Consider the following 10,768-nt stretch of genomic DNA (forward strand, 5'->3'; position numbering starts at 1 on the left):
ATTTTATGATTACACCGGGTTAAATGAAGGGTGATTTCAAAATAATGCTTCAAATCCGAGTTTCTTCATTTGTTTTACTTTCAAATAGTTTTAATTAGTTGGGTACTTTGATCTTCAGTAATAATTTATAAGAATTTGATTAATAAAAAAAAAAAAAAAAAAAATCAACTTCAAACTCGATTTACTCGATAACGAAAGCTTAAATAAAAAAAAATATACTACAAAATCGACTCCAAATGTGATGTAGATTCACCAGTTTCCCATTGTACTACGAGTTTCCGGACACCCTGTATAATACGCATTTTTTATATATTTAAACCTTTCGGAAAAGAATTACTAAATGATAGAGAAAACCCTATCAAATCCGTTGCGTAGTTTAGAAGAACTAGGTGCACAAACAGACAGACGCCGATAGCGACTTTATTTTATACTATTTAGAGAAGAAACGTAAAAGTAACGGAATGAAAAGTGTCAAAATGATTAAAAAAAACATTTGGCACAAATGCCCAAATTCATCAATGTTTCACCCACTTAGCTTCACGATGGCTTAAAGAATTCCCAAATTGGAAAATCTTTAATCACAGGCCAAATGTGTTCGTTTACAAAGTAATCAATCTTAATAAGTTTTACGCCTCGATGGAAATAGCACCCATAACCTATCGACTCAATGTCAAATGCATATACGCTGCAAATGGCGTATTTTCTACACATTTCCCCGTCGACTAAATCGTAATAATAAATTGAACTAGTCAAAGGGTGAGGTTTTGTTATAAAGCAGCTCAAGTAAAGTAATACTTCGGTGGTAACTTACTTTTTTCCCCGAGGCAATCGAAATGGTAAATGGCAGTTCTTTGAGAAAGATTGTTCACCGTTCATTGGATTTGTCGTGCCAAGAATCACTGACCCAGTCGTTGCGGTTCGACGGAGCCCGTAATGTTCCCATACTGTACCGGCGGTAATACTAGAGAGCTTATAATACAAACTGCAGTAGGTGTACGGAAAGTAACATAAATAAATAAATATAAAAAAATATTCTAGGTGAGATACAGGCACAGTATTTGTAAACCCTATTTATTTGAAAAAATGACAACTTAAAAAAATTATGCGTAACTGTATCAAATTTAAATATATTTTATAAAAGGTAAGTTTTTAGATTCTCACGGCCAAAAGCATTTTTGTTGTTTGTTTTTGGGGTGTTATGCCGTGTTGCGCTAACTCCTTCTTTAGCCGACGTTTCGGACAGCGTTGCAGTGTCCGAAACGTCGGCTAAAGAAGGAGTTAGCGCAACACGGCATAACACCCCAAAAACAAACAACAAAAAAATATTTTATAAAATGTTATTTGTTAATGTATATATATATATACGGCAATACCGCACGAGAGTCCAACTGTTTCCAGGTGTGTGAAGCCAATGACACTATGTCATCGTTAAGCGGGGTACATAGTGTGGTAGAAAGTCGCGGAGAGTGCATTTTACACAATACAGTGACGAAAGAACAGCCATTTTGGAAACGTGCGGACTCCAAAACCTCGATGGTGTCGGGACCAAACCATGGTAACTACTGAAAACGGCACGACCCTTCAAACAAATCCTTCCCAGTTACTTACTCCCACTATACGGGATTCACCGGCGCTTCAAAACTGCACTGTTTGTTTTAGGTAAGCCCCACTGTCTGTTTTGCTGCACCACAATATATATTTTTTATTTTTTTATGAAACCGCACAAAAGTCATATCTGCTCCCAACCTGGAGCCAGTGAGACTATGTCATGTTGTGAGGCTGAAGGTAGTAAGAAGGGGAAGGAGATGGGGGGTAGAGGAAGGTGGGGGAGTATTTGGCTATTCAGATCTGGGCACCAAACACGGAAAAAGCCAATTCACGCAACGTTTCATTTCTGAATGGTGGTCTTAAACTAGGGCAATACTGAAAATATTTCCACTCTGGAACGCGCTCCAAATATACCATATATTATTATAAAGGTAATTTGTGAAAAAACACAAATTAATCAAATTAAATTTGAACCCGCGACCTTCGGATTGCTAGTCGAGAGCCTTACCCCTCGAAATTTAAAGTAATGAGGCACATCATCGATTTATTGACAAATTGTGGAAATTCGGCTTTATTTTATTTAAATGTATTACGCCAAGAAATCAAAGCTTAAAAAAACTGAAGTTTTCTTTCTTAAATGAGCCACGCGTTTACACTCGGGAATCGAAAAGTTTTACGAAAGGTTCCTTCAAATTTAAAAGGAAATCAAACAACTTTCTCATTTGCCGTACATCTATCTATCCATATAAATAAAAATGGAAATCGTTTGTTCAAAATCTTAAATTTACGAAATTTCTTTACCGATTGCTTTTAAATTTTGACACAACGTCCACATTCGGATACGCGTGTGTTTTTATATACATGTCACCTGTGACAGGTAAAAACATGCTTTTTGAAAAACAGCGCCATCTGTTCGACGTAAAAGCAACAAGCGCTATAGTTTTTCTATCTGCACAGACATACTAAGCCACAGCAACGCGTGGTAGTACAGCTAGTTGACAATAGATTTTTATTCTCTTTTATCTTTCCTAAACAACGTAATAAATATAATATTTGTACCATATGTGTTGTGTATAACAATGATAATAAAAAAATATAACTTTTTTTACATTACTCCAATACGGAAAAAAAATTCAAAAAAACTTGCCGCGAGGTAAAAAATTCTTCAGGGTCTATGCCATCTTTGGGGATGCCATGTGGAGGGTCATTCTAGAGAAATGAAGTAGAGGAAGTTCTGGGAAGGAAAAAGGTATCAGGGGTGGGTAGAAATCTGGGGGTTAATGTGTCCAAGAGCGACGGACTTATGAATCCTTCCCTCCCACTGCGGTTCAATGCGATGGGTCGGGCTGGAGAGATCAACCCTCTCCTTCTCCCTCAACCAGTCTCCACGCAGTAGGTGTGCAAACGCATCTAAGACCTATTCAAACCTCACTCATGAACCCGGGCACCCCTGCTAAGTCACCAAACATAGTGTACGGTAAATTATAGGGAGTTTACATCTCCCGAAAATAATGACAACATTATTTTTACCCAAATTCTTGCGAGGCTGGCATCACTGTAAACCTGAGCGCGATACCTCGCGCGGAAAAATATTTTATTTTGTTTCCAGCGGTCTAGCCGTCGGGTTAGCCCTAAATCTCCTCTAGCGTACAGGATCTGTTTGTTCATAAAATTATTGTAACGTGAGTTTTGTTAAAATTAAAAATAAACTGGAAATATCCGTATTCTCATTATTACACACCGAGAGTAATCACGCTACCTTGGATTCTGTGGATTGGAGAACCACAGAATCATTCGGCCAACAACCCATTTAAATTGGCGATAATAACAACCCTCTAAAATAGCAAACAACTTGGAGTGACCTATGGCAGAGGTGTTAGTTGTCCAATAAATGGTTAACGGTGCGGCGGTACTCATACCGGCCTCCCAAATTTAAAATTTAAAAAAATTATTTTAGTGAAATATTGAAGTAGGTACCTACATTTAAAAATGTCTCACGCTGTGGAATATATCGAGCAAAGAATAATACTGAAAAACGTTTCGTCTAGCGTCCGTTTGCATAATTCTCAAGATTTTGTTCTCCAAGTTAGGACAATGTATTCCCCAACGAGAGAATCTGAGTCCTTTCACGGATTCGGTAGTATTACCCCAAACTGTAAAAATGAGACGTGCTACGGAAATATTCGGAGTGATTCAAAAATTAAATCAAGACGATTTAATTAGATTCGGTTAAAAAATCGCATTCTTGACATGTATTTAATTTTTTTCAAAGCTCTCTGTTTGGAATGCAGTAAATGCAAAATAACTACGAATATTTGAGATATAATGTTTATTTAAAAAAAATTAAAGTCGATTATTTTTATGCTATTATTTTATGTTTCAACACCACTGTGGCTTCGTTAGGACAATAGACATATTTTTATTCATCTAGGGTTAAAACTATATACTGCTTAGCCATGTAATACTCAATTATGTTGATATTTTAATTTAGCTGAAGTCCTCGGCTTTGCCCGGGCTGTATTTACGCAGAAATTTTAGAAATCAGATATAGACAGTGACCTTGCTCTTGTTTTCACAGTAAAGGGTGCAAAATTTGAACAAACTCGGAAATTAAATGGTAGATTTGCATAAAAAAAATCACACTGCTTGTCCTGTGTCCACCCGGTATCCGACTGGTATCCGCCCGGTAAATAGATTATAGTTTCTTGTCATTATTCGTCTTCGAGGGAACTAGCAAGCTGGAGTTCGCGAGTTTAAATCCCGGCGTATGCAAGTAGATTTTATTAGAAAAATTTGTGTTATTTCACAATTTACTCATTTAAAATAATAATATAGCATTTTTGCGGCACGTTCCAGAGTGGAAGATACTCCCAGAATCGCCCTGGTTTAAGACGACCATTCAGAATTGAAACGTTGGTTGAAAAGGTTTTGGCCGTGTTTGGTGACCAGATTTGAGCAGTCAAGTACTTCCCCACCTTCCTCTTCACCATCTCTTTCCCCTCCCCACACCTTGTCTGCTTAGTAATGCAACTAATTATTTTTCTTGAAGCAACGTTTCGGGGTATGGCAACGATTTTAGGGCAGCTACCGTTAGTAATGACTTACTAGAAATACATTTCACTTAGATTTGATGGAAAAAAATGTCACCACTGACTTGATACCTTTTGTTTCTACCACATATATCATGCACTTTGTTATTCTGACACTGTCTGACATGGTATATCTCCATCCTATTTGAACGCTTTGAAAAAGTCATAATTATGCTGAAACGAATTGTTGTGCTACAAATTTAAGCAGGGAATAGTCAAACTTATAGATCAAGAAACACGCGCTTATCGCAAGTCTTCTTTATTATATCCACGCCGGAAAGGCAAAAAGGCGTATTTTTTTTTTTTTTTTTTTTTTTACAGTAATACCTCACAAGAGTCCCAACTGCTCCCGTCTGGAGCCAGTGAGACTATGGCATCCCCAATTTGGGGATGTTGTGAGGCTGAAGGTAAGTGGGGAAGGGAAAGAGGAAGGTGGGGAAGTACCTGGCTATTCAGATCTAGTCACTAAACACGGCTAAAGCCATTTGGAGCAACGTTTCAATTCTGAATGGTGGTCTTACACCAGGGCGATACTGGTAGTATCTTCCACTCTGAAAATATGTATGCGTATGCTACAATTAAGTAATAAAATAAATTAAACGTACAGTTTTGATTGGAAAACAAATTAAATCATACCAGTACGATTAACTCATTTTCTTTTTCAAAACAAAATTGTCGCTTATGCCCTTTTGGCTTTCTGGCGTCAATATGTTTTTTTTAATATTTTTTTTTATAGTGAATACCTCACAAGAGTCCCAACTGCTCCCGTCTGGAGCCAGTGAAACTATGACATCCCCAATTGGGGGATGTTGTGAGGCTGAAAGTAAGTGGGGAAGGGAAAAAGGAAGGTGGGGAAGTACCTGGCTATTCAGATCTAGTCACTTAACACGGCTAAAGCCATTTGGAGCAACGTTTCAATTCTGAATGGTGGTCTTACACCAGGGCGATACTGGTAGTATCTTCCACTCTGGAACGTGCCGCAAATATACCATATATTATTTTAATTAATTAATTGTGAAATAACACAAATTAATCAAATCAAATTTATTTGCGCACGCCGGGTTCGAACCCGCGACCTTCGGAATGGCAGTCCAATGCGTTACCACTGGACTATGCCGGCCGTCACATGTGAACACGTCACGTGCCGTGAACATGGTGACCGGATAATTCATCACATCTTTAAAAAGTTATACAAAGTCATGGAAAGTGATGATACAAAAACATTATTAACTGGGTTATGGAGGATAGGTTAGGTTAGGTTAAAAAATTTTTTTTTTCATATTTTCTAATGACTTTATATCACTTTTTAAAAGTGTGTTGAGTTGTCACCGTGTTAAGTTATCATGGAACCGTAGAACATACGGCTGTGACCATCACACTATCAATGAAAACTACCTTTTTGTGGGGTTTGGCATTGCACCGACCTATTTTTTTTTTTTAATTATTTAATGTCTATTCTTGAATATACATTTTAAAAATGATTACAGTGGTTTATATTGTAGTATAGAGAAAAAGGTATAAAAAATAAAGAATAAAGAACATAGGTTGATATAGGTAAAACTGTATGTTGCTTCACCCTCGACCACGGGGGCCGTTAAACTCTTGGCACTAATAAGAAAAACCTTAATTTTCAGCGTAATTGGTCCAGTAGTTTTTGTGTCTAAAGGGCGCATGCATACAGAAATCACCTTTTATTTACTTAAATGGATATCAGGCCACGTTCTTCCAGTGATAAATACAATTTAAAAGCATATCTTCGAATTAATTCCCAATATATAAGGTATTGCATGTACTTATTTGAGCTAACGTGATGTTTGACAGATGATAAATTAATATTTTTTCGGTTTATATAAGCAAGAGAAAATCGAATATAAAAATTCAAAGATGAACCATTTTGCATATTTATTGATTGGAAAAGGGTAATCAGGTTCACCTAGATGTTGCCAAATTCAATTCGATTCTTAATTTTGGGGAAAATTAAACCTGCCTTTACTCTAAAGGATAAATGCGGTTGTTCACAACAACGCGCTTGGTTCGAACAAAAAGCTGTTTTGCATTAATATTTCATTTACAATTTTAAAATTACATTTTGTGTAAGGTTAATTTCAATGTTTTACGAGATTGAAGTTTACCTTACAATTTAAATTAACCATTATTATCATTTATCATGCCTCAGATTTTCTTTGATCTATCTCTAAAATAAAGATACCAAAACCAGTAAACTGCTTTCCCACAAAGGTCTGTTCCATGAAAACTTACAATATAAAATATGTAATGCGTAAAAACCAAACATTGCCTGGTTCCTGTGAAACCAAATAATGATACCCAAGCGTCTAATGGAAACACGGACTTGAAATAATAATAAGGGAGCTCAGAAAAACGTATTGGATCAAGAGCAGTAATTGAGCAGCGTTATACAGAAGAAAACTATCCAACCTTTGATCATAAAAATTTGTTTTATTTACACATTTTATTTCACTGTTGAATTTGGCATCCACTTCGGGTCTGGAAAAAAAAACACTGGAATCTGCACAAAAATGGGCATTTGATATATTTTTCCCACCAAACGAATCATAATCTTTAGAACACTTGCGTTAGGTGGGAATGATGTTCTTGTTCTTTTTATATTTTAATGGAAGATGCTCTGAAAAACTAGCGTCATTGATCCCTTCGGAACCAGTGCATAAACACTCCGAACGCGCGCCAAATATTTGTAAATGTTGGCATTTTTCACAAGAGAATTTCTTGGACTCGTTTCTGCGCTACCGAACCCAATTCCGAGCTATATTTTTATCCAACATATTAATCCTAAATATTAAAAAAAATTTTTTTTAAGTATTTTCGGCGAGAGATTTCCCATTCAGTAAATACGATGTTGTTACATGAAGAAAATAAAAATTTAAAAAGTTAAAAACAACGGTTGTAGCGCCCTTGAGGTGTTTTTTGCACAAAAACGGCGCTATACAAGTCATCCAAGTATTATTATTTATTATTATTATTTTAATAACCAAAGTGCATTATACGAAAAATAAATAAAATAAAATAATTACATGCAAAATATGTACTAAATAGTACATAAAATCAAGAAGTTTTGACCCTATTTTAAAACATGTGAGTAAACATACAGATTGTTTGTATCTTGAAGAAATAATTTTTTTACATCGCATCGATTTCCTGTTTTTTTAATATAAATTTATTTTTCGATTTCGCAATTTTATTTTAATTGTTTTTTTTTATTATTAATTGTATTTGATTAAAGTTTGTCAACCAACGTAAACAACAAACCGTCAACGTCAAATTTTGTCTTCATTTAACAGGGTGGTGTTATTTTGCAGAGCGTCACACATTTTAAGTAAGCCCCAAACTAGATAAAAAAGATTTCTGGAATGAGACAATTAGTATAAAGCTTATACTTAAAGTTTTAATTGCATTAATAAAGCTTTCACGTGCTTTAAAGGGTGAATTAACTCGATATACCTGGTCCACGGGACTTAATCCTGCTAAACAAATGGTACATTTACTCGTATTTAAAATTTAAATTTAAATTTCTAAGAAATTAGTTTACATTTATCATAACCGCTTTTACTGTAGAGCGAGCCACACCAATTTGTTCATGAACTTACACGAAGAGAGCTACGTACTACCCAAAACCAGTTGATCAAATAATCGATATGGTTTTTACAGTTTTTGGCACTGCGGATACATTGCTTAAATGGAACAATTTTAACGACCCTTTATACCCTAAACAATAATTTTATAAAAAATTGTATAAAATTAATTCAATAATTCTCTAAATTCTTAGCAAATTCTTCCTGAAAATGTTAAAATTGTTATATTAAATGAAAAAATACACTTTGTAAAACACCACTTTTATTTTGAATTAATATTAACAGCAAACCAGGTTTCGCTTAGCACAAGCTTCATCAGGGCTTATTATATCAACTAAAGTTATTTTCATATAGACACATATATATAGAAGAAAATAAAACAACGAGTGAAAGAGATAGAAATAAAAGAGCAGACACCTTATTAGTGCTAGAACGAGAAAGGATGTAGACTGATGACAGGATGGGTAGGAAGGGAGGAGGAAGAGAGGAAACAGTTTTATCAGAGGTTAACGGAATAAATTAAATATTGGACTATCAGTTAAATTGATTTGATTGTTGATTATATTTGATTTATTATTGACGGTTTTTTTAATTTCGAGGGCTTTTAAATTGTTTAACCTAATTCCAATTACATTTTTATGTAATATTGTAGTCCCAGAGGTTTTATCAAATGAATGGTTTGTTTCTAGTAGATGATTCGCGAATTCTGAAAAAGAATTATTATTTAAACACCTCAGGTGTTCTTTTATTCTTATGTTTACGTTCCGGGCCGTTTTTCCGATAAAAGCAGAACAATCATTACAATTAAGTTTATATATGCCCGAGTGGCTAAGTTTATCATCAATATCTTTAGTGTTAATTAAGTATTTACCTATGTTATTATTAGTATAAAAAGCGGGCTTTATTTCTGGAGGGAATTTTTTTACACTTAAAGAAGAAAAGTTATTTGTATACAGTACTCTACGGCCTACGCCACTGGATTTGGTGATTAATAATATTATTATTAGATGTATTGAAAAGAAATTTATTTGAAGCTATTTGTTTCAATTTTTTATTAAGAATATTGTCTACTAGTTTTGTCTCATACCTACCCTTTATTTACAGCAATTTGTTTAATTATAGATAATTCCTTGTAAAAATTGTTTTTGTTTAATGGTACGGTAATCAATCAAAAAAAAAGTTAAAATTGTTCTTTATACAGATATTTTCTTGAGAATGCTACGAATACGGAATTTGTAAATTTAAAACTTTTTTAGAGGCCTCAGAATATTGTACTATGAAATGTAAAATATTGTAACAAAAAAATAAATAAATAAAAAAAATGAAAGCGTTATGAAGAAGGTCTGTAAAGTGATGCTTAATGCTAAGGAAATACAAATCAAACGGAAAAAGAAAGGTCTGTAAAGTGATGCTTAATGTTAAGGAAATACAAATCAAACGGAAAAAGAAAGGTCTGTAAAGTGATGCTTAATGTTAAGGAAATACAAATCAAACGGAAAAAGAAAGGAGTGTCATTAGTCATGTCACGCATATCGACCCTATTATATAAGATTTGTCAGTCTATATTATGTATACAACCGACATGGCAATATCCATACGTAAGTGCATAGAAATGTAAGGAAGGTTAAATGATGGTCAGCTCATATATATCTCATTTTATTCCCAATGTCCCATTCGGATCGGGGATCCACCGCTTTGACAAGCCGTCTCCGGGTGTCATGTGATGGACCACATCTGCGGCCTCGGTCCATTGATGGTCCTGTTTTTCATTCAGTAAATCGATACATAATTATTATTATTGATTATTGCGCTGCTCGAGACTCAATACACACTCTCCCAACTGATTCAATATAGGTATTTGAAGTTATTGTTTTATTTTAAATCATAATGTCACGTTACAAATTATCTGTTTCATATGGACAAATAAAATAAATCCTTTATTTTGTCGGTTTTCATAGATTCCCCTACGTTAACACATGGATTATTATTATTGGATCTTATTTGCATGGATCTTATTTTCTTAATTATATAGTGTTATCAAATTTATCATCTAGCTTTATAGCTATTTGTTAATTTTTAGCTAAATCAACTAGTGAAATTTTACAACCTATAAACCATAATGACTCACAACACTCCCCAACTCAAACACGAGAAATAATTTCTCAATTGAGTTGGGCAATTTTTTGTTAATAATTTCTAATTTTTTCGCAATCAGCCTCGAAATATCTACATCTGTAAATTATTGTAATCTGTTTATATATTCAATAAAAAAAGTTAATTATAATCCTTAGAGAAGAGACACTAGGTGAGAACGCTAGTCTATTTCTACCGATATCTCAATAGGAGATGATCCAAGAAACTACCATCACTGATCCCTTTGGCAGCGTAGCATAGTCAGGAAACACCCCAAATGTGAGCCCACGGTTGACATTTGTCTCGGCTGTGGACCGATACATCGGCCTGTTGTGTTTTCTCCCTTGTACAACATGGTTTTCTTCAAGACTCGTGTTTACTTCTTCCTTT

The sequence above is a fragment of the Hesperophylax consimilis genome, chromosome 7, assembly GCF_061612785.1.
Source record: "Hesperophylax consimilis isolate HC1 chromosome 7, BYU_Hcon_1.0, whole genome shotgun sequence".
Classification (NCBI taxonomy): domain Eukaryota; kingdom Metazoa; phylum Arthropoda; class Insecta; order Trichoptera; family Limnephilidae; genus Hesperophylax; species Hesperophylax consimilis.